The 25519-nt window shown below is 42.8% G+C and overlaps 1 protein-coding gene across 11 annotated transcripts in view; it reads left to right on the forward strand.

Moving 5' to 3' along the window:
- The window catches only part of ANKS1A (ankyrin repeat and sterile alpha motif domain containing 1A), a 202741-nt gene that overhangs the window by 13034 nt on the left and 164188 nt on the right, over positions 1 to 25519 (forward strand). Inside the window, exon 1 of one of the 11 annotated variants that reach the window (XM_063812382.1) lies at positions 2673 to 2691. The exons of the other annotated variants lie outside the window; for them this stretch is intronic. The gene's annotated coding sequence lies outside the window, so the exon portion shown is untranslated. Of the gene's footprint in view, positions 1 to 2672; positions 2692 to 25519 lie in introns of those variants that run through there. 11 annotated transcript variants of the gene reach the window in all.

The raw sequence follows: 25519 nt of genomic DNA on the forward strand, positions 1-25519 counted from the left end.
TGAGACGGCGTTTCGCTCTTGCTGCCCATGCTGGAGTGCAATGCGTGATCTCGGCTCCCTGCAACCTCCACCTGCCGGGTTCAAACAATTCTCCTGCCTCAGCCTCCCGAGTAGCTGGGATTACAGGCATGCGCCACCATGCCCAGCTAGTTTTGTATTTTTAGTAGAGACGGGATTTCTCCGTGTTGGTCAGGCTGGTCTGGGACTCCTGACCTCAGATGATCCACCCGCCTCGGCCTCCCAAAGTGCTGGGTTTACAGGCGTGAGCTACCGCGCCTGGCCCAAGTTTTTCTTTTTAAAAGAAGGAGTGTATAAAAAATCAGGTCCAGTACTTTTACTAGATATGTTTTGTCGACCAAATTGATAGAGCTGTCTTTTTAAAAGATGTCTTTTTCCAGGCCAGGTGCGGTGGCTGTAGTCCCAGCTACTCGGGAGGCTGAGGCAGGAGAATTGCTTGAACCCGGAAGGCGGAGGTTGCAGTGAGCCGAAATCGCGCCATTGTACTCCACCCCGGGCGACAAAGCAAGACTCCGTCTCAAAAAAAAAAAAAAAAGAAAAAGATGCCTTTTCCTTATCCATTATGATCTGTTAGACTTGCTATTGTCTTCAGTTACCATCATTTCCGGTTACCTTTCTCTTTAACATATGTTCTTTTGTAAAATTTATAGTTCATTTACAGAGAAAACTGATGAAAATAGCAATCCAGGTACCCTAGCGTCTTCTCATTCAATTGGCAGATATTTATGAAGACCTGATTCTTTTGGGTGAAATTTCACAGTCACTTAAAAATATCTGTGTTTGCTGAGAGGAATGCATTATACCAAATTATAAGTTTGGTATAATGCTGCTAGTACTAGCAGAATGATATAGTAGAAGCTAAAGCCAAGATTTTTTTGGGTGTATGTGTGGGGCATTCCCACTGTAATCCATAAAACCCATTTCCAGTAACTTCTGTCTTCTGTGTTTTTTATCCTAATATTGTTACTTTCAAATTGGCTCGTTGTGGGGTTTGATTGTCATTCTACTGCACCAATTTGCCCATAAACCTCTGTATCTCTTTAACAGGCAAATCATCATGTAGAAAAACTTTTTTTTTTTTTTCCAAGAGAGGATCTTGCTCTGTTGCCCAGGCTGGAGTGCAGTGGTGGGATCATAGCTCAAGCTATCCTCCAACCTCACTCAGTCTTTTGAGTAGCTAGGACTACAGGCATGCACCACCAAGTTTGCCTAATTTTTTTTGTTTGTTTTTTTAAATTGAGACAGAGTCTCGCTCTGTTGCCAGGCTGGAGTGCAGTGGTGTGATCTCGGCTCACAGGGGCCTCCACCTCCCGGGTTCAAGCGATTCCCCTGCCTCAGCCTCCTGAGTAGCTGGGACTACAGGCACGTGCCATCATGCCCGGCTAATTTTTTGTTTGTTTGTTTTGTTTTTGTATTTTAGTAGAGACGGGGTTTCACCATGTTGGCCAGGATGGTCTCGATCTCCTGACCTTGTGAGCCACCCGCCTCGGCCTTCCAAAGTGTTGGGATTACAGGCATGAGCCACTGTGCCCAGCCCATCTGCCTAATTTTTAATTTTTTTATAGAGGTGGGGTCTTGCTTTGTTGCCCAGGCTGGAATGCAATGGCACGATATTAGCTCATTGTAGCCTTGAACTCTTGGCCTCAAGCAATCTTTCTGCCTTGGCCTCCCAAGGTGCTGGGATTACAGCACTGGCTGAAGAACATTTTCTGATGGATTGAATCAGCTGTGAGTTTGGGCCACAAATCTGGGACTTTTTAAAAAATATGAATACAGTCGTCCCTCAGTCTCCATGGGGGATTGATTCTAGGACCCCTCGAAGATACCAGAATTCCAGCTCAAGTCCTTTATATAAAATGGCATAGTATTTGTGTATAACCTGTGCTTATTCTCTCGTATGCTTTAAATCATCTCCAGTTTAATTATAATACCTAAATACAGTATAAATGCTATGTAAATAGTTATTAAAACATATTTTTTAGGGAACAATGAGACAAATAGCCTGTACATGTTTAATATAGATGCAGCCATCCATTTTTTTTCTGAATATTTTTTTTCCATGGTTGGTTGAATTCACAGATCTAGAACCCATCAATATCGAGGGCTAACTGTATTATGTAATAACCTAATAACCACCAGGATTGCCTTTCCTATAATTAAAAAAAAAATTATGGGCTGGGCTCAGTGACACAAGCCCGTAATCCCAGCACTTTGGGAGGCTGAGGTGGGCGGATCACGAGGTCAAGAGATTGAGACCATCCTGGCTAACATGGCGAAATCCCGTCTCTACTAAAAATACAAAAATTAGCTGGGTGTGGTGGCGCACACCTGCAGTCCCAGCTACTTGGGAGGCTGAGGTAGGAGAATTGCTTGAACCTGGGAGGTGGAGGTTACAGTGAGCTGATATCTCGCCACTGCACTCTGGTGACAGAGCGAGACTCCATATCAAAAAAAAAAAACAACAAAATGTTTTGCACTTCCTGTTGCTCAAGGTGACATCTGATTCTGATTTTCTTTTCTTTTCTTTTCTTTCTTTTCTTTGTTTTTCTTTTGACAGTCTTGCTCTGTCACCCAAGCTGGATTGGAGTGGCATGAGCTCGGCTCACTGCAACCTTCGCTTCTCAGGTTCAAGTGATTCTTCTGCCTCCGCCTCCTGAGTAGCTGGGATTACAGGTGTGTGCCACCACGCTCAGCTAATTTTTGTATTTTTAGTAGACACAGGGTTTCGCCATGTTGGCCAGGCTGGTCTTGAACTACTAGCCTCAAGTGATCTGCCTGCCTTAGCCTCCCAAAGTTCTGGGATTATAGGCGTGAGCCACTGTGCCCAGTCAACGTCTGATTTTCTATTGGTGATGACATAATGAGGTTATTGGAGTCATCACATGATGAATCTGGCTGGCACTAGGTTTCCTCATTACCAGGAACTGGGCCTTGTGAGATTTTGACACTTACCACATCATGCTCACCACTCTTCCTCTGATCCAGTCTGATGGAGTCTGTGCATTGACTTTTGTCCTCAATGGGGCCAGCCGCCTGATTCTTGCTTTTTCAGGTTGCCCTGCAGCCATGATCAAACTTCAATGCAAAGTCCAGCCCATACTGTAGTATTTGAAGTCAGTAACTGAGTAGCTCAGAGGTATTGCTACTGACAGTATTGTAGGTGAGTGTGTATGTGTGTATTTGGGATGGGTGGGATGGTTTCACTTCTTGAGCACTTAATACTTTGTCTGTGCCAAGGGCTTTACATACATGTATTTGCTCAGTTTACCTTCACAACATGCCTGCAAGATAATTATTGTTATTTCCATTTTACAGATGAAGAAGCAAAAGTTAAGAGAGAGCTTAACTGACTGCTTTTTGTCATTGTTTTGCTTGTGAATAACATTGTTTTCACCTCTTTGATTGGTCTTTGGTTTCATGTGGCCGTCAGAGTTTGAGTAGAGCAAAATCTTCTCTCCCTCTTTCATTGATTTTTATTTTAGCCTTCAGTTTGATGTGTAACTACCTGAACGAAATCCTTAAGTTTGAGTTAAGCCTTAAGTCTGTTCTTGTTGTAGGATTTTGGCTTGGTTAAGGTCTGTCTGGATCACTGGGGTCTGGAAAGTATCCATTTCTCAGTTTTATCCTCTGGTCTCTGTGCTTGACTCTGAGGGGAAGAGGACATGGCTAGACAGAAAAAACAGTATGCAGGAAACATTGTCTCCAGGAACTTTTCTCTCTTAGAGTGCATACTGGCTCTGGGGAAGGGCCTGAGTGAGCAGTGCCCCTCGGGGATCTTCTGCCTAATCCCACCTCAACCACCATCTAGCCGTATGATCTTGGGAATATTTTTTACTCTTCCTGTAGCTCAGTTTTCTTACCATTAAAAAATGGGTGGCAGGGGGCAGTGTTTTTAGCGTTTCCTGGCAGAGGTCCAAGGAAAGGTGCATCAGTGTGTCTTAAAGCATCTGCAGAGTTAGACTGGGGAAAGGAGCGACTGCTTACTGTCCTCTTACTGTGTGCCAGGAACTGTGCAAGGCCTTTTACATGCCTGGTGCGGAAGGTCAAGAAGAGAAAGAGGTCTGTCTTCTCCCTTCATCCATGGGAGTGTGTGAGTGGGAGGTTGCTCTCTCTGCTCGTGAAACTTTCATCAGCAAATACTAATTAGTGCTTAATTACTATATGTTGTGCATACCACTGTAGCAGATAACTTAGGAACACAAAACTTGACAACTCCCTTAAGAAATTGGCTTGGTTATCTGTGAGTTTTCACTATCAATGACTGAATAAATAAGTGGGGCAGAACAGACAGGTCTTTCTTACAGAAGAATTCCAATTATAAATGTAGGAATAATGAGGGGAATAGAAAATCACCATTAGCATACCATAGTAATAATTGCTGCAGGCAAGATCTACCAGTGAAGAATGAAATTGGTGGGTGAAAGCTGAAGGAGAAACAATATTTATATGGCTTCAAAGTATCTTCCCCAGAATATTTATTAATTCCTATGGCAGCTTCAACCGATGTCCACTTGTTCTTTGGTAGTCCTCTCTCTAGGAGATGGAATTTAATTCTCTTCCTTTTTTGAGTGTGGGCTAGACTTAGAAACTGGCGTCCAAATAATAGAATATGGAGAGAGAACAGTGGTAACTTTATAGTGGGAAAATCTGGTAGCCACTGCCTTTACCGAGTAATGAAGGTTAACATCACCAGTGATAAGTCATGCTGATGACACATATCCCCAGATGTGATGTGATGAAAAGGACACTTTGCCTCTTGTGTTCCTTCCCCAAATCCATAACCTCAGTCTAATCATGAGAAAACAGAAACACAAATTGAAGAACATTCTACAAAATACTGAGTAGTACTCTTTAAAATTGTCAAGGCTGAGAAAGACAAGCAAAGACTGAGGAACTGTCACAGAGACTCAAGAGCCAAGACCATTCAGTGCAGTGTAGGGTCCTGGAACAAGGGACATGAATGTAAAAACTAGGGAAGTATCAACAAAGTCTGTAGTTTAGTTAAGAATATTGTACCAGTGTTAATTTCTTAAGTTTTGATCAATGATTTCTTAAGTTTTGATCAATGTACAGTCATCCCTGGGTACATGTGGGGTATTGGACCCCCATCTATAACAAAATCCTTGTATACTCAAGTCCTGAGGTCAGCTGTGAGAAACCCAAGTATGTGAAAAGTCAGACCTCTACACACACAGGTTTTGAATCCCACAAACGCTATATTTTTTGTCTGCGTTTGGTTGGAAAAAATCTGCATGTAAGTGGACCCAAGCAGTTCCAACCTGCATTGTTTAAGTATCAGCTTTACTATGATTCTGTAAAACGTTGACATAAGGGGAAGCTGGGTGAAAGGGATACGCGGCTCTGTGCTATCTTTGCAACTTTTCTGTAAGCCTAATATTATTTCAAAATAAAAAGTAAACAAGCAAAGGGCCTATTTGCTGGAGGCTCTGAAGTCAAGCTGCCTGGTTTCATATCTTGCCTCTGCCACCTACCAGTTGGGAGGTATAGATAGCTTTCTGAATTGCTTTGCCTTAGTTCCTTCATCTATAATAATAGAACTTCTCGTATAAAGTTGTGTAATGATTAAATGAGGTAATGCATGTGAAGTACTTAGAATAGTGGCAAGCCAGGCATGGTGGCTCATACCTGTAATCCCAGCACTTTGGGAGGCTGAGTTGGGAGGATTGCTTGAGTGCAGAAGTACAAGACTCACCTGGGCAACACAGCAAGACCCTATTGTAAAAGGAAAAAAAAGAACAGTGGCTGGAATGTAGTAATGACAGCTGCTAATATTAATATTTATACAGAGGAAGTCCAGCCTCCTTTTAGTTACTCAGCCATTGAGCCAGGGATGTAAATAGTGCTGGAGGAGTTTGGAGGAAGAGGCTATGGTAATGGAGTAGGGTGGTCTGGAGACCCCTCTCCTAGACTACTTATACCCCTAGGAAGTGGGGCCCTACCTTTCAAGAAAGCCAAAGATTCAGGTAGCTGATAGAAGATTGGTGTGGAGGAGGGCAGGGAACAGCTAGAGGCAGAGGTAGAGAAGCTTAAAATAAGAAAGACCTGTTTGCCCAGCAGTGAGTAAGCGGCTATCCAGCAGGAGTCAGCGGAGGTGAGGTTGGTAAGGTTGGCTAGTACTGGATCGTCATGGGATTGGATGCTGGCTTGATAGAGTCTAAGACCTTGTGTCTAGGCCACTTTATCTCTAGGTGCTTTATTTCTAAGCCTGAGAGAGAGACAATTCAAACAATAAAAAAGTTGTTTCAGTTTCAACAGGATTGTGGTTGTACTTTGTTTGTTGGTTGAAAAAATATGTTGTGACAGAATGATTATGAACTCGGTAACTCTCTGAAATAAACTTGTGTTTTATTAAATATAGTAGCTTCTCTGTACCTTAGGGGCATCATAATATATTATTCTGTGACGTTTATTCTGCCTACTGCTGGTGCTTGGTGTACGAATGCATTTGCTGACCCTTTACAATAACAACATGGCCCCAGGACAGAGTCACTGTTTTAAGTATGCAGACATGCTTTTTGACTTCCAAGCCTCATCTTTTGGGTTGTCTTCTGTCACAGGGGAGTGTGTTTATTAGTAAAGAAAAAAGAAAAAGAAAAATTATTGTACCACTAGAAATATGGCTAAAAATTATTGAAGTATAATTTATATACAGTTAAGCACTTGGATATTAAATGTACAGACCAATGTATTCTTACCTACATACACATCTGTTATCATCATGAAGATAACATTCCAGTGCCCCAGAAGTCTCCTTTGTGTCACCTGCTAGCCAAAAATGCCGTCCTTGAGGTTATCACTGTTCTGACCTTGATCACCATAAATTTTTGCCTGGGGACATGTTTCTTTTTCTCCACCGTACACCCATGTTCATGCAGAACAGTGGAGTGGGAGCAGGGCAGGGTCTGTATGTGCCAAATACTACACTAGACACATTCCCAGACTTAAATAAATTCTCCCGTAAAACACAGACCTGGGCTTATATAACTTGTCTAAACTCAATCCCATGTCATTGATGCCAAAGTCAGTGTTTTTTCCATTGCGCCATGCTCTATGTCTTCAACTGACATTTGCCATAATCATTATCATTATCATTAATGAAAAGTCATCTGACACTTGCCAGTAGTTTATATGATCAAAGAACATCAGTTAACACCCAGTTCTCATTTCTAAGTGCGTTTAAATGGTCAAGAGCTTTTAACATAACTCTCTTGGGAAGCAGAATGAATTGAGTTAATTTAGAACCAAAAGATAATGGCAATTTCTTCATTTAATTAGTGCCTTGTTTGTGCAAGATCACGTGCTGGCCAATGGAGTTATAGAGAGAAAAGAAGTCTCAATCCCAGCTTTGTGATCTTCTGATGGGGGAGATAGAGAATAGTGTGATGAGTGCTATGAAACAGAGGGATGCTGGAGCATCAGAGAGGAAACAAGGGGCAGGGCTGGGGAAATGTTCCTCCCTGAAGGGGTGAGGTCTGGGTGGAGTATTAGAGCTAAAAGGAGTTGTACAGACAAAGAAGGGGAAAAGCGAGAGTTATTTTAAGCTGGAGTGTGTGTACAGTGTGGTGGCTCAGTGTCTGCGAAGAATGGGTGTCTGGAAGCATTGTGCATTGAGACGACTGCAGGTAACTGCCTGGTATGTAGGAGGGAGAGGGGTTCTGTGGAGTAGAAAGAGATTAGCTGGGGTAGTAACAGAGGTGAGATGCCCATGTAAAGGAGTTGGATTTTACATTGACAGTAGTTATGGATTTGCAATTTAGGAAGATCACTTCAGATTTTTGGAAGATGGATCAAAGGAGTTGAGATTAACTAGGACTGCAAAATGATTAGGGCCTGAAGGAAGGCAGTACCAGTGAGTATGAAGAGGAAGCTAAATTTGAAATATTCAGGAGGAATGAACAGGACTTGGTGACTGTTGATTTGCAGTTGAGTGGGTGATCTCTCCTATGACTTTGCATCTAAATAGGATATTACAGGCGGGTCACAGTGGCTCGTGCCCTGTAATCCCAGCACTTTGAGAGGCTGAGGCGAGAGGATTGCTCGAGCTCAGGAGTTTAAGGCCATCCTAGGCAACACAGGGAGACCCTGTCTCTACAAAAAATTTAAAAATTAGCCAGATGTGATGGTCCCTGCAGTCCCAGCTACTCAGGAGACTGAGGTGGGAGGATCACTTGAGCCTCGGAGGTGGAGGCTGCAGTGAGCTGTGATCACACTACTACTACACTCCAGCCTGGGCAACATAGCTAGACTCTGCCTCATAAAAGAATGAATGGGCTGGGTGTGGTGGCTCATGTCTGTAATTCCAGCACTTTGGGAGGCTGAGGTGGGCAGATCACCTGAGGTCAGGAGTTCGAGACCAGCCTGGCCAACATGGTGAAACCTCGTCTCTACTAAAAATACAAAAAATTACCCAGGCGTGGTGGTGGGTGCCTTTAGTCCAGCTATGCAGGTGGCTGAAACAGGAGAATCACTTGAATTCAGGAGGCAGAGGTTGCAGTGAGCCAAGATTGCACCACTGCACTCCAGCCTGGGTGACAGAGTGAAACTCCATCTCAAAAAAAAAAAAAAAAGAAAAAGAAAAAAGAATGAATGAATGAATGAATAGGATATTACAACATAAAATGGGAGAGTGGGGTTTTGTGGAAGGACTGGAGTTTTGTAAGGGATAACTGAAATGAAACACTTTTTTCCCTCTCTAGTAGAAGGGTAGTATTCATTTTAGAACAGCTCCATTACTTATTTTGGTGTGCACAGGAGTTTGTAGATGGAGACCTAGAGTGGTATGGTAACTATTTTTTTAAGCAGGCAGATAAACTTTTGGTTTAATCTTTTGTTTATCATGGTGAAAGCTAAGTCTCCAAATGGTTGTTTTTGTTTCCACAGCAAAGACCTGTGAACCTCTGAACTGAGTGGGAATTAGTGGTATGAAAGAAGAAAAGACAGGCCCTTCCTACTCCTTTCAGGGTTTATGTAGTTATTTATTTACCGACATGTGTGCAGAAAGCCAAATCGGTACTTTTTGTGAAATGGAATATAGTTTAGATTCAAAGGATTTTATCAAGCTTAAAGCTAACCCTGTTTTTGCTTTGGCCTGTGTTCTGCTGTAATAATCTCCTTCCTTGTGCACAGGATAACAGTGGGGGGGATCCTTAAACTGGCAGGGGTATTATTTAGCCACCCAGGCCTTCTTCAATCACACTGAGAGTCCTGGTTCTTGGCTATGAGAATGTCTCCTCATGAGGCTCAAGGACTATGTGCATAGGATTGAAAACTTCTAGAAAAGGCAAAACAAATTCTCCAGGCTTTGTGATTGGCATTGTCTGGAGTCCTCACCCTGAACGGTCATTAAGAAACCCAAATTATACCCTTTATGCTGAAAGGAAGCTTTTCTCTCCAGCTAGCCAAAATTTAGTCGTCTGCTTATGCCAACTCCCGATTTCCTGTTACTATAAATCCTTGACAGTTTAGAATGAAGAATGGTGGTGTGTAGGGCAGAGAATCCTTGTTCAAATGAATAGCAGAGCAATGGCAGTATACCCCTTGGGTCATATATAATAAAACTACAGGATAGGTTTCTTGCCCTTGAAATCTCATTGTAATAGTGCTGTGAGCCACCAAGAGTTTCCGCCATTCTAGTTTTCAGGTTGTGTTCAGGAACCATTAATACTTTCGCAATAACACAAGTTCTTGTTCATCCAGGGATGTTTATTTCAGCGTTAAATTGTAAGTAAACAAGCATGCTACAATTTATGAAAGCTGAGTATGTGACCTCTGTTCAGTGTCAGGATGAAATCAAACGCTCATAATCTGACACCTTGAATGATTTGCGTGATCATTGTTGTACTGCATGATTATTAGGTAAACAGTTTACGTAAGTAACTATAATTAGTTTTAATTTTTACATGGCCAAATCAAATGTTCACAGTTTCTTGTTTATTTATTTGTTGGTTCTCCAGCATCTGTAATTAGCATCACTGTCAGCATTTTTCATTGATACCTGTGTAGACTGTGTCCTCATCACTTGCTGGTTACCTTATGTTAAAAAACCAAGTCTAGGTTTTCTCCCTAGCAGTCCTTTAGAAGGGACGGGTGGTCCTCGGCTCTATTCTCTCTCACTATCCAACCTCAACCTCAGTAGGGTCTTCAGGGAGTAGGAGCTCCAGACCCTGGGACCGTGTGGCCTGCCCAGAGGTTGAACAGCACACTGTTGGGATGAGAGAGAGGCCCCTTCACCTCTGAGAAGGAATGAACAACAGATTTTATTTTAGAGTACTGTATAGATTGAAATAACTGAACATTTCTCACCTAACAGATAGTAAGGATTTCAATAGACATTTATTTGCAGAATTAGTTTTCTACCACAAAGTCGATTGGGGTTAGAAAAAGGGGTGCACTAGTAGGGATTCTTTGATACTGGGGTTAGATGGTCATTGAAAAGAAAATGATACATTTTGGATGGATTGAAAAGCGAAATTGATTTTGGATGACATTTTTGACCGGCTTTTGTGTATTTGTGTGGCATGCAGCAGTGAATGGCTGTATTTGGTGGTTAGATGCAGAACATTTCTTGTGGTTCTGCTGGCTGTGTGTGTATTGCCTGTTTTGATTGTGGTTAACCTGACCCACCATTTGGTTCCTTAAGGTTGAGTTTCCTTTCCTGTCCTTTATGAACATCGTCACCTTGTTCAAAAGGGAACTTTATCCTTTCTTTTCAAACGTTTACTGAGTTTCTGTTCTGTGTTAGGCCCTGTGTTAGGAGCCAGGTACAGAAAGATGATCAAATATCTTGACTTTAAATAATACCTTTCACATTTACCTCTTTAATCTCAGGTAGCCCTAACAACCCTGTAAAATTGAAAAAGGTTGTTCATGTACCCCCCAATATAAATAACTAGTCACAGAGAAATGAACAGACTTCAGGTTATGCATTGTAATAGTGACTGAGCTGAAGCCTTAGTGTTTTGACCCCACCCCTACCCATTCACTAGTTAGGAGAGTCTAAATAAAGTAGAGTTGTTTGTTTGTTTGTGACAGGGTTTTGCTGTGTTGCCTAGGTTGGAGTACAGTGGCATGATCATAGCCCTCTGCAGCCTTGACTTCCCAGGCTCAAGCAATCCTCTGGCCTCAGCATCCTGAGTAGCTAGGACCACAGGCATGTGCCACTATGCCCAGCTAATTATTTTAGTTTTTGTAGAGACAACAGGGTTTCAAACGCATGAGCTCAAGTGATTCTCCCGCCTTGGCCTCTCAAAGTGCTAAGATTACAGGCATGAGTTACCATGCCTGGCCTAAACAAAATAGTTTGTTGTTGTTGTTGTTGTTGTTGTTGTTTTTGAGACAGAGTTTTGCTCTGTTGCCCAGGCTGGAGTACAGTGGTACAATCTTGGCTCATAACCTCCGCCTTCCTGGTTTAAGTGTTTCTCATGCCTCAGCCTCCCAAGAACTGGGACTATAGGCGTGCACCACCACACCCAGCTAATTTTTGTATTTTTAGTAGAGATGGTGTTTCACCATGTTGGCCACACTGGAAGTGATCTGCCCACCTCAGCTTCACAAAGTGCTGGGATTACAGGTGTAAGTCACTGTGCCCAGCCAATAAAGTAATTTTTTCTTTTGAGATGGAGTCTCGCTCTGTTGCCCAGGCTGGAGTGCAGTGGCGTGATCTTGGCTCACTGCAAGCTCCGCCTCTCAGGCTCATGTCATTCTCCCACCTCAGCCTCCCGAGTAGCTGGGACTACAGGTGCCCGCCACCACGCCCAGCTAATTTTGTTTTTGTATTTTTAGTAGAGACTGGGTTTCAACATGTTAGCCAGGATGGTCTCGATCTCCTGACCTCGTGATCTGCCCGCCTTGGCCTCCCAAAGTGCTGGGATTACAGGTGTGAGCCACCGCACCCGGCCAATAGTTTTTGAATCTAAAATTGATCAATCAGGAAGCATGACATCTACGGTGTGAGCCACCTTACCCAGCCAATAGTTTTTGAATCTAAAATTGATCAATCAGGAAGCATGACATCTACCCAAAGAAATTTATGTAGACATTTAAAAAATTTATACAAATGATTCTTACACTGGGCTATTTTATTTTTAAAAAATCATTAAAAACATTATAATTTAAACAATATTAATTAAGGACTCATTGTTTGCCCAATAAAAATAATCGTCACTTAGTAAATCACCCTAATGAACGATTTAGTCATCATAATTTGATTTAGTGTTTTCAGGACGACATTGTTCAGTGTATTTTTTAATTGGTTTGGAAGGTAGTGAGTAAGATATTTCTAAGGGCGAAAAGGAAACAGTTTTGAAAATTCTTAGCTAATACTGAGTTGGCCAGGATGGGAGAAACAGAGTTAAAGGAATGTGTTAGCCCCTTTTCTTGTGCACCTAGAAATCCTCCAGGGCCCAGTAACCATTTTAGGTTTATTTTATTAAAAAACAGGCCTTTGGGCTTCCTGTGTTATTGACTCTTCAGTTTCTGCAGAACTTAGAAGGAAAATTTACCCCAAGTAAAGTGAGAAGAGCATTAACATTGTACCATGGATGCCTAAAATGGTATTTATTAGACACAGGCCTGTTCAAAGGCTCTGAGTGTGGGAGCAGGGGCAGCAGTAAAGTTGTTTCTTCCTGGTGGTCTTATAAGAGCTTCTGGGAGCAGCAGTCAGAGGGCAGAGCTGACCTGCTGTGCTTAAGAGAACGTGGACTTTGAGGCCTTACCAAACTGAGGTGATTGTTCCACCTTGGGCAAATTATTTAATGTATCTGATTTCTTTCAGCTATAAAATGGGGTTATATTTTATTCTAAAATGGAATTTTGCCTATCGTATATATAGAAGACCATTCTGTTTGAAGTAGGAAGTATTAGCTAGCTCATCACTTATATTCATTTCCAGGGTCATTTGAAGTCTATCTACCTGACGAGAATATAAATCCCACCAGGGCTAAGGCCATGTCTGTTTGTTTTTCTCACTATGTCTCCTTGCCCCTAGGTCAGTGCCATGGGCTTGGTAGGTACTCAGATATCTGGCAAGTGAAGGAGTCCCCGTAATTAGTACTGCAGCTGTCGGGAAAAAGTGTAGACTTGCCGCCTATAAGCACAGGTCTGTATTTGTCAACATCTTAGAGCTTTAGGCCTATGTAGGTTTTTTGTTGTTGTTTTGTTTTTTAAGAGACAGGGTCTTGCTCTGACACCTAGGCTAGTGAGCCTCCTGCCCCAACCTCCCGAGTAGCTAGGACTACAGGTGAGTACCACCGCACTCGACTAATTTTTAAATTTTTTCTAGAGATGGGGTCTTACTGTGCTGCCCAGGCTGGTCTTAAACTCCTGGGCTTAAGCAATCCTCCTGCATCAGCCTCCCAAAGGGCAGGGATTACAGGCATGCTGTATCTTTGTTTTTTTTTCTTTTGGTTAGCAAGTAACAGTTTGGGTTTTTATATTCCCAAGATGTCTAGAGGATTTCTTTCTTCTACTTCAGCTTGATTGATGAAAATGTCATAATGAAGTGAAAGAAAAGGCTTGCTGTGCTTCCATTTTGAGGTGGACCATCATGTTTTTGAAGCCTTGTTCTCTGAGCCACTCTATTTTGTTTGGGGTTCACTCCTAGTTTAAGGCAGAGCTGGTACTCTTTGTTCCCATCTTCTCAGAGAAAGTATTTGGTTTCAGGTCAGAGCTGTTTTCCTTTTAGCCACCTAAAAGCCTCTGAAGAATTTGGAGGTAAAGAGGCTTCATGTCTGGATCTTTTTTTTTTTTTTTTTTTTTGGAGATGGAGTCTTGCTCTGTTGCCCAGGCTGGAGTGCAGTGGTGCAATCTCAGCTCACTGCAACCTCCACCTCCCGGGTACAAGCAGTTCTTCTGTCTCAGCCTCCCGAGTAGCTGAGACTACAGGTGCATGCCACTAGGCCTGGCTAATTTTTATATTTTTAGTAGAGATGAGGCTTCACCATATTGGTCAGGGTGGTCTCGAACTCTTGGCCTCAGGTGATCCATCTGCCTCGGCCTCCTAAAGTGCTGGGATTACAGGCATGAGCCACTGCGCCCAGCCCATGTCTGCATCTTACTTGTTAACATGCTGAGGAAAGTCTGGACATGGAGATTTATGGAGGATGAGACGAAGTCTCAACCACAGTATACTTTTCAACAAATATTGCTAATTGGAGTTAAAGTGTTCGTTAATGTGAAAATAAAATTACTTTGGATTGAGACTGCTGCTGGAGACTGCTGTAGAAGAAAAATTAGACAAAATGCTCTCTATAAAGGCTCTATTTTAAGAAGAATGATTCAGAGAGGAACATAGGTCCAAGAAATTTTCATCAACAAATGAAAACTGAACTGCCAGGTTTGCCAGATGTCTTATTTTAAGGAAATTTTTCTTCATTTGGTCTCTTGTAAAAGTCTTCCTTTTGCCTCTGAAATATACCCTGTCCCTATGTAACTTAAAAATAAAATTTTCAGAGTGTTCAAAGTTCTTTCTGTGTAGGATTTGTAATTCTGTGTAATTCAGCTGGGAATTGTATTGCATAAAAATAAAGGCAAAAAATAACCACATTGTTGGATTACAGAGTTTTGGGAAATTTCCTTAATTTATTTAGTATAGTCCATCGTGGTCTGTCACTCAGCATTTGTTGAGTGCCTGCTGTGAACAGACACCGCTACTTGTTCTTTAAGGCGGCAGCAATGTGCCTTAATGTGGTTGTCCTCATTAATGTTCTACCCTATGGTCGTCCTACCTTACATGGTATAATAGAGTAGAATGGCTGATATTTAAGGGAGGGCCTCTCCCCTTTATTTAGACACACAAGTCCTGGGCATCTCTCTTTTGGGGACAACATAAAACACCCCTGCCTAGTCCTTTATTTGGTCCGCCACTAATCCTATCCCAGCATCCTGTGTAGGCCTCCATGGGGCCTATATACTCTGTCAGGGGAAGAGCCAGGAGAGAAGGAAGAAGGCTTTGAAGAGCCAGCCCCAGCAGCCTGCTGACAGTTTTCCTTCTCTCCCCACTGTGGAAGGACTGACTACCAGTGGAGAGGTGGCAGCAGGCTTTTGGCTAAGTGGAGAGGCTCTCTCTTCCTGTGTAGTTTGTGGAGAGGCAGCGTTGACTCAAGGTACAGTTAGAAGTCAGCGATGCTTTCTTTTGGGACTTTCCATGTTGATGACCTCTTCTCTTTAAGTCAAACCAAGCTCCGCTGCCCCACAGTGTTCCAAATTACTTATCAAAATTCCTATAACCACTGTGTAGCTAGATTCAACTTGATGTTATAAAACCAGTTTTTGTAAGATAATCTGTATTAAAGTGCAAGTGAAATGGCACTCTGTTAAACTAACCTGAAATCTGATGATGTGCTGTGGGAAAAGAGCTGTTTGAATAGAGGTTCTTTGCTTCCTTCCAGCTGGGTGGACAGGAAAGGACATCCTGTCCCTACAGAACTGACTGCCACTGCTCCATATGTCCTCCATGCTCACTGGCCTCTTCTCCGGACCTAAGACCCGAAGGCCTATGGCCCAGATGGGTCTCACCTCTCCAAGCATGGCTGCCCAGCTTAGGGAATTATAGATGTTTCTGTTCTGGCCAAGGAGGAGCCGAGAGTGGGGGCTGATAAGCAGCTTCCAGAACTCTGGGATTGTACAATCCCTGGAGAGAGGAGGAGACTGTCTCTTGTTACCAGGTGCCCTCCTTTCACCTGGTAGTATACAGCCTCTTCCTAAAGAGCCTTACTCAACCCCCCTCACTTTTTCTGTCTCAGACTCACTCCAGAAATGTGTTTTCTGTTCCTTGTTCTGCCCTCTCTGCCGTGTTCTACCCTCTCTGCCGTGTTCCTAGGACCAGACCCTGCTAGTTCCTTCTAGAAACTGACTTTACCCATCATTGAAACCAAAGCCTTAAGATTCTGTGGGTGTGGAACACCTACTGGTTGAAAACCAAAGGCTGTAGAATTCCATGCAGATGTGGATTGTTGATTCCATTTTGAAGGCAGGTGTGATGTGGGAGAAGTCGTGTGTGTAGTGGTTCGGAGTATGGTTTCTGGAGCCAGTTGGCCTAGGTTCAAATGCCAGCTCTCCACTTAGTGGTAAGTTAAACTTCCTGTGCTACAGTTTTCTCACTTCCAAAATGGGGGTGGTAATAGTATCTACATACACAGTCATCATGAGGGTCAAAGGAAATAATACAAATGAAGATGTTGCAAACAGCACCTGGCACGTGGTATGTGCTTATTAAATGCTAACTTTATAACTATTCTACAAGTGAAGCTACGGGGCTGATCAAATGGCTGCCACCAAGCTCATCCCCAGTGCATCTCTATGCATTCTATGTAGAAAATCACGATGAAGAAAAGAAGGCAGCAAAAGGTATCTCAGGATTGGTTCCATCAGAAGTTACGACGTTGAGCATATTGTCTCAAAATCTCCTTAAGGATGGCTACTAAATCTGTTTCCTGAATTGTATTGTCTCATTAAAAGTATTCTGTTGCCTTCTGATCTGTTGAAGCAAAAAGCTGACCACACACATGAAATTTTTTTTTTTTACAGAACACCATGTAACTATAGCATATTGACTGTGACTTTGGTTACTGTTACATTTTGAGCTTTATATACACTTTATTTTTTTAATTTAATTTTTTATTGAGACAGGGTCTCGCTCTGTCACCTAGGCTGGAGTGCAGTGGCGCCATCTTGGCTCACTGCAACACCCGCCTCCCGGGTTCAAGCGATTCTCCCACCTCAGCCTCCCAAGTAGCTGGGATTACAGGTGCCTGCCACCATGCCCGGCTAATTTTTGTATTTTTAGTAGAGACACGGTTTCACCATGTTGGCCAGGCTGGTCTCAAACTTCTGACCTCAGGTGATCCACCTGCCTTGGCCTCCCAAAGTGCTGGGATTACAGGCATGAGTGCTGCTCCCAGCCTTATATACACTTTAAAAGACTTGATCCTGAAAAAGTTTTAGTTGTGGTTGGTAAACCACAATGTTTGTAGTTCAAAAAGCTGGAAATCAGTTCCTTGTGAAGGTTCCCCCAGGAGATTGTTGTTTCTAAGAGAAAATTAAATACTGACCTGGAGCACCTTTTCAGGCTCCTGGCTTGCCTTGAGTCCAAACTTACTGTGTCTTTGAGACTTTTGCAGTCTGGCTCACTTCTCTTCCCACACTGCTTTGCACTAGATGCTTCAATATTAATTTAACAAATATTAAGTGCCTTCTCTGTACTGGGAGCGATGCCATTTGCAATTCCCTTGAACCTGGGCCCTACTCTGTCTTGCATCTAGACCTCTACACATGCCTCTTTGCCTACAGAACTTCCCATGCTTCAATCTTTAACAGCTTTTGGGCTCATTTTAGAAAATGCAGTTGTTGGTGGTGAAGTGCCTAGACTCTGGAGGCTGTGTGGGTTCAAATCCCAGCTCTGCTACTTGCTAGCAGTATGACCTTGGGCAAGTTTCTTAACCTCTTTGGTTCATCTTTAAAATGGTGGTAATGATGGTAGCTGTCTAACTGTGTTGTTCTGAGAATTAAATGGGGTAATCCACAGTGCACTTAGTATATTCTTAGCACATAGTAGCTTCTTGGCAACTGTTAGTTAGCTATTATTATCATTTTTATGTGTCACATCCTGCAGGAAGTCTTCCCAGTTCTGCTTGAGGGGGCCCTTCCTAAGTACTCCCAGAGGGCCTGTTCTAGAACTCCTGTCATTGCCTTTATTATGCTATATTGTAATTTCCTGTTTGCTTATTTCTACCCACTTCTAGATGGCAAGCTCCTTGAAAGTAGGTAAGGTCTGTCAGCCACAGCCATATCCGCTTGAAGATGTTAGGGTAGGTTTTTTGTTGTTGTTAGTTTTTGTTTTTTAAGAGTTCCTAATTAAATTGCTATTGATTTATTGATGAGTGGGTCTGCTTGCCTGTTTTGTCATAAGTAAGGAGGTTTAAAATTGTGTTTCCCCATCTTCTCATTAGAGTAGTTTTTTTTGTTGTTTTTCTTTCTCTATTTTTTAGAGACAAGGTCTTGCTATGTTGCCCAGGCTGGAGTGCAATGGCGCAATCATAGCTCACTGCAGCCTCGAACTTTTGGGCTCAAGCAGTCCTCCTGCCCCAGCCTCTTGAGTGGCTGGGACTATAGATGTGCACCACCATGCCAGGCTAATTTTTAAATTTTTTGTAGAGATGGGGGTCTTGCTATGTTGCCCAGGCTGGTCTCAAACTCCTGGCTTCAAGAAATCCTCCTGCCTTGACCTTCCAAAGCACTGGGATTATAGGTGTGAGATTACACCTGGATAGACTCAGCCTTCATTAAGGCAGTTTTTAAAGATGCACCAAGGTGTTTGGAATGAAGAATGCTATTCATTAAGCCTACTTTGTGTGAGGCATTAAGTAGGCTTTTTAGATACATTCTTATTGAATTTGCCTCCTAACTCCTGTGAATTGGGTGCTAAGATACCCATTTAAGAATTATGTAAAGTTCCTAAGGAGTGCCTAGTGATATTTTAAAAAAAGAAAAGAAAAATAAAAGAATGATGTAAAGTGCTCAGAGTCATTCGGCTCTAACCTGCTTCTGTTTGGCTTCATGGCACATAATATTTTCACTCACCGCCTTGCTGAGCACTTGTTGGCTGACTGGTTCCCTGCCCAAAGCTGCTGTCCCAGGGCCTTACTACCTCTTCTCTAGGGAGCTGCACAATTAAACTTCAAAAATGATCATTAAAGGGATTCATTCTTTCTGCTGGGGAGGTACTGAGTTGGCTATGGTTTTATATTGTGCAGTTGCAATACTTGAATAGCACAAAACAATGAGACTGTCATGCAGGCAGATAAGGATTATGGACAAACACAATAAGCATTGGAACTTTGAGGAGAAGAGAGCTGCATTTTTATAGCTTCATTTCTTCATTTGTCCAAAAGTTAAAAATAGAATTAATTATGCCCCATAGGCCACCTGGATTTCTGATTGATACAGAAAACTTACACAACCTATCTAAAGGATAGCCTATGTCAAGACTTTCTTTATCAAAATATGCCTTTGGGTCAAATCATAGTCTCTTCTGAACACATTTTCGTTTGTTTTTTATTTTTATTAAGCCTCTTCCTTAGTGGATGAACATGGTTTTTTAAGCAACAAAATACACGGGCTTAGAAAGTAGGGTTTATTGTCCCTGTAGAAAGCCTTTAGATTAGTAGGATAAGCTGATGAGCAATATAATGTCTACTTTCTATGCTAAGAATCACTAGAGTTCCAGCCTTTTTATAACATCACTACATTTTAATTTTTTATTTGCATATTTAGAAAACAATAACTTGGAAATGACACAGTCTCAGATGATTAGCATCCACCTGCTGAGCTATTTCTAGTGCAATGGGCCTGGTGGACCTACATGGTACCAAAGGAATCTTCACCCTATCTGGTTTGTCGTTAGTCTCTCACCCAAGCTGAGGGGCACAAGGACTGCTGAGAGGAGCTTCCAAATGTAGCAGCTGATGAAGACTTTGGGTCTCACTTTGTCATCCAGGCTGGAGTGCAATGGCACAATCGTAGCTTACTGCAGCCTCGAACTCCTGGGCTTAAGCGATCCTCCCACTCAGCCTTCTGAGTAGCTAGGACTGAAGTGCACACCGCCATGCCCAGCTAACTAAAAAATTTTTTTATAGAGACAGGTCTCGCTATGTTGCCCAGGCTGGTCTTGAACTCCTGGCCTCAAGCAGTTTTCCTGCCTCAGCCTCTCAAGGTACTGGGACTACAGGTGTGAGCCACTGCTTCTAGCCAGGACATCTTAATTGACTTCCTTTTTTTTTTTTTTTTTTTGAGATAGGGTCTCCTTGTGTTGGGCTCGAACTCTTGGGCTCAAGTGATCCTCCCACCTCAGACTTCTGAGTGGCTGGGATGACATATGTTTTTGACCAAGACTCTGAATATAAAAGTAAGAAGAACACAGTTGCAACTAAAGTTGCTTGTTCACTTATTATATTTTAAGCACTATGTTGATGCTTTACATGTACCCCATGTAAAGCCATATGCATTGGCACTGTTATCCCCATTTTACAGATGAGGAAACTAAGGTGAGAGAGGCTGCGTAATATGTCTGAGGTCATAGAGCTATTGAGTGGATGAGTCAGGACTCATTCTGGCACCAGAGGTCACATTCCAAGTACTACATTGTACTGTCAGGGCTGGAGATTTTGTAAACCTACCAATTCAAGCTATTGTTTTCACACGTTGTTTTGGTCACAGACATTGCCTTCCCACCTCAATGAGCACACCTGGCTTTGCATTTTAAGCAGTTTTGCAGAGGTCATATCTGTCTTTGCAGGATGAAGACTTTCCTCCACACAACATAAAAGCCCTTATAGCTCTGTGATTCATCCTGACAGACGATGAGATAGGTTCTGCTGTGAGGTTGACTGTGTCCCTGTGAGCAAACTTATGCAGAGAAAGAGAGCACGAAGGATTGAATCTGGGCATTTCTTTTTTTTTTTTTTTTTGTGACGGAGTCTCACTCTGTAGCCAGGCTGGAGTGCAGTGGCGCGATCTCAGCTCACTGCAATCTCCACCTCCTGGGTTCAAGTGATTCCCCTGCCTCAGCCTGCTGAGTAGCTGGGACTATAGGCATGTACCACCACACCTGGCTAATTTTTTGTATTTTAGTAGAGACGGGGTTTCACCTGTTGGCCAGGATGGTCTTGATCTCCTGACATTGTGATCCACCCCTCTCGGCCTCCCAAAGTGCTGGGATTACAGGTGTGAGCCACTGTGCCCAGCCTCCAGGCCATTTCTTTAGCCCAGGGGCAAAGGTAGGAGCCATAGAAGGCACCACAGCAAAAGCCAGTAGGAGCTGAAGAAGACATCTAGAAAGACTACGATGCGTGGTGAGAGGAAAGGTTGGCCAGCCGTATTGAGGGCTTCAGAGATCAAGGAGAACCAAAACAGAATTCAGATTTTGTGACTGAATACATTGCTGGCCTTTGAGATTATGTTCCATTAAGGTGGGGAAAAGTGAGTGTTGCCTTGAGGGGCTTTGCAGCAAAGCCACGGGTAGGGAGTCTGCTATCAAGTATAGAATACTGACTTTAAAAGTTTGTGTTCCAAGGTCAGGAATAGTTGAAATAAGGTAGGTTGAGGGACCTTGAGGCCAATGAAGCCTTTTTCGTCTTTGGGAACCCGGTTCTGACCATGTCTAAAGTCAACGGAAGAACCTGATGGAAAGGGAGAAATCAAAGATTTCTGGAATAATGTTAGTAGTTATCACATATTGAATGCTTACTGTGTGCCAGGTACAGGCAGAAGAGCATTTCCTGTTCTATCTCATTCAGTCTGCACAGCAACCCTGGGAAGTAGGTAGCCAGACCCCCTTTTACAGATGAGGAAACAGAAGCTTAGAGTTTAAACAACTTGCCAAGACTACTATTAAATTGTATAGTTTTAAACTCAGGTCTATCAAGCTATATCATAGATATGATTGAGTGAGCAGGTTATGGGGGAGATAGAGCCTGAGAAGAGAGGTGCTTCCTTCCTGTGAGACCAGAGGAAATGACTCCTGAATTCAGATGGAGAGAGGAAGATGGACCAACTCTTTGACCCTTTTCTAAGTGCATGTATTGTGCCCAATATCTGGCTCATTGCTCAGGACCGCTCCCCATGGCCTCTCACTGCTGCATACTCAAAGAGCCAGCAAACTGTTTGCAGAATGTCTACACTTTTTTCTGATGGCCAAGTCTTCTTACAGAGGCAGGGGCTCCAGAAATCTAGAGGAGGTTGCAAAAAAATTAGCTGTATGGAAGTGGATACACTGGGAATGTTGGCTTGGCCCCATGGCCTCCCAGGATCTATTGCACTTGACATAGAATAGAGGGGGCTTTTTCGTGTGTGTGTGTGTGTGTGTGTGTGTGTGTATTTTTCTTTTCCCCTGTATTTGTGGGTGTTAATATGAACCATCCAGCCAGGTCTGTGACAGCTGAGAAGTTGGTCAGGGTCTGGTTTTCAAATACATTTTCCTTTAGGTTTTCTTTCAACTATCTTCAGGTTTCTTGTTATGATGCATTTATAGGTTCCAGAGACCTGAATATTATAGCCCTCAGTTGTCATTATAGTCCTCATAAAAGAGTTGAAGATTTGTATACATTCTCTACTCCAAAAGCCTCTGCAGTGGTGAGCATAGCTAGCTGCCTTCCAAAAAGCTTCTACAAAGGCATTTTCCTGTTTTTCTCAGCCTTTAACCCTATCTAAAGGAGACATTCTTTGGGGTAACTGGTTTAGTTTAAGTTTCTCATTTCCCTGCAGCACTACTGCTTCTGTAGGTGGTTTGGCAACCATTGGCACAGGGTCTTTTGAATTTCCAAATGGGTGACTCCTGCCATTTCAAGAAAATCTGTCTGAAATGACAAAGGAGGTGGAGGAAGAGACAAAATGACTGGAGAAACAAAAGCAGAGGAATCTGTTAGTGTATTTATTCATTGTTTACAAATTAGAACAAGCATCGGAATATTCAAGATTCCTGATTTCAGGAGTCCTTTTTGAAATTTTTTTGAGACAGGGTCTTGCTCTGCCACCCAGGCTGGAGTGCAGTGTGCCATCTTGGCTCACTGCAACCTCAGACTCCCCGGGCTTGAGTGATCCACTTGCCTCAGCCTCCCAAAGTGCTGGGATTATAGGCGTGAGCCACCACGCCTGGCCGATTTCAGGAGTCTTAATTGCCTCTACTATCACTTTTTTTCCCCTGCCTAATTGTATAGATCTTTTGCCTCTTTATTGTTGAAAACTAATTTTTTAAAACAGGCAACTCAGCAGTTACTGTAATATTTATTTCTACTGGGCTTTTCAAGTGTTCTTATATTTCTTCCTTGAATTAATTTATAAGGAGACTTAATTCACCTTACTGGTCTGTATTAGCCATAGTTTCATATTAACATCTTGTTTTTCTCAGGTTTGACTATCTTAGTAGGCTTTTTCTTTCTTTCCTGTCCTCTGTAAATGATTAATTAAAAATCTTTTTGTTTTGGACATTCTATAAATGCTCTTTTAGTACAGTTTTCTCCCTTAAGTGGGGTCATTCCTCTCCACAGTCTCTGCCCATAGAATGGCTTTCCTCAAGTCCTATGTGGCAGATGACATCAAGGGTGAGGGGAAGGAGAGTCTGGTTGGGCCCTGGCTGTGAGCAGCAAATGAGCATGTCATTGGGCCTTGGGGCAAAGGCCTTCAATGCTCTGTACGTGAGAGGAGCATAAACTGTTGGACCCGAGGTAACTGAGTAGCCGACTTAGAACCTTTCTAGAGAAATAGCTGAGAAAGCCTGAAAGAGGCTTAAATGACAAGACATGGAGGAAGAGCCTCCTTGCCAGGAATTGGAGAATCTAGTTCAGGGAAACTTTGTCCATAGAACCCTGAGAATGGTGTATGGGGTATGAGGGAAAAATAGTTTTAGCCTGATACTGGGTGCGGAGAGGGATACTCTGTGGGATTCAGACCCAAAGGAGCTTTCTTTAGTTATTTTGGAGAAGTGATTCTCAGCCAGGGCAATTTTGGCACCTTCCCCATCCCCTTCTCACCCCAGGGCATTGGCAATGTCCAGAGATGTTTTTGGTTGTCATACTTAGTGGGGTGCTACTGGCATGTAGTGAATAGAGACCAGGGATGCTATAAATTTCATACAGCATACAAAGGCAGCCTCCCATGACCAAGAATTATCTGACTAAAAATGTCAGTAGGCGGAGGTTGAGAAATTCTCCTTTAGAGAGTCTTGAGGAATTTTCATCAGGAATGGAATTCAAGTTAGGAAGTAAAACTAGAGGAAGCTGTAAAAGGCTCAGGTCTTGTTATATGTGTTAACCTGTCCTAGGCCAATGTGAAGTAAAATTATAACTAGGACTGGATTTGTGTAGTTCCCTCTCTGGTATGGTTTGTATTTTCTGATGATGACAAATTATAGTAAAGAAGCTTTGACATTCCCAGCTATGGGTGTGCCACCGTGCAGAGGACACAGGTGAAGGATGCTCACCTGTGAGAAGGGCAGGGCCTGCTGGGGTCTTGGACTTTCAGGGGCAAACCTCCATTCTCTGGGTGGCAGCAGCATGGGAAATTTTCCTGTGGTAGCTGAGAAACTGTGAGGGCCACCTGAGGCTTCCCTGGACTATTCATGCCTGTGATGGGGTGTGTTTAAGGGAGAAAGAGAATCCTTCAGATTCTCTTCTTCATAGAGTTCCCAAAATGGAAACTTTTGTATTTGGTGACCCCTTCTGACTTGTCATGCAGCTAATTCGAATACCTTAAAACAAGAATTTCTCATTGTAGAATCCTTGACCCCTGGGCTGTGGACTTTGAGGTGCAAAGTGTGCAGACAAAGACAGACAAAGTGTGGTCTGTCTCTGTGCTTGAGGTAGATTTTTATATTGGAACACTTACATTAGGTAGATGTTATTTAAAAGGTGCAATGGCTCATCGCAGCCTTGTTAACACTGGTGCCCCTCACTCTTCCAGGAGGAGAAAAGCTCTTTTTTCATCTGCTGCTGAGCACCAGAGCCAGTCCCTGATTGGGGGCTTGAGCTTGCTTCCTGTCATCAGTTACAGAATATTAGATAGTGTGCAACTTTGGGGCTTGGCTGTGGGGAATGTAAGTGACTCAGTAGCATGGATGCTGGTACTGAGTCACTTACAATTATGGTACAGTATGAAGTAGTTTATAATTATTTAGTGGTTAGGTGTGTGGCTCTGACACCAGGTTGAATTCTAGCTCCAGGATTTCCTGCTGTGTGACCTTGGGCCAGTTAACCTATCTGTGCCTCAGTTTGTCCATTTGTGAAATGAGAATAATTCCATCAGATAGTTGTAAGGATTAAATAATTGTAGAACACTTTGAATGGTACCTGGTATATACAGAGTACTAAATCATATTATGTAAAATGGTGTGGTGCAGAGTATAAGTGCTGGAGGAATTCAGAAATGGAGAAGGTAAGTTGAGGGATGTGTGGTCAGGAGAGGCTTTCTTGGTGGGGCTTGAAATGGGTTGAAGATTTGAGTCAGGCTCTAAGAGAACAATAGTAGATGGTGTTCCAGACAAGGGGACAATGTGCATAAGGACGCAGAAGAAATTGTTATGTCCTAGACTCTGTAAGGAAACTGACTAGGGTAATGGGAAACTAGATGGAGTATGTGATTTTGGGGATGGGAGGTGAGGGATATTGATAAATGGGCACTAAAGATTAGTTTTTATATAGGGGCACCAGATGCTCATTTGGGCCACTAGGGATTTCTGAGCTGTGAAATGACCAAAGGAACTTGAAGTTCAAGCAGATGAGTCAAGTGTGGATTTTCAGGGTGGGCTGAAGTGAGGAGCAGTGGCACGGGTCGGAAAGCCAGCCAGGAAGCCGTTCTGATAGTTCACCTCATTGGAGCTGGACTAAGTGACAGCCTTGGGCATAAAGAGGCAGGTGTAAGTCTTGGTATTGTTTTGAAACAGTACTGTAATGTACAGGATTTGATGACTGATGGAGGTGCAAGGGAGACAAGT

The sequence above is a fragment of the Pan troglodytes genome, chromosome 5 (genome assembly GCF_028858775.2).
Source record: "Pan troglodytes isolate AG18354 chromosome 5, NHGRI_mPanTro3-v2.0_pri, whole genome shotgun sequence".
Lineage (NCBI taxonomy): Eukaryota > Metazoa > Chordata > Mammalia > Primates > Hominidae > Pan > Pan troglodytes.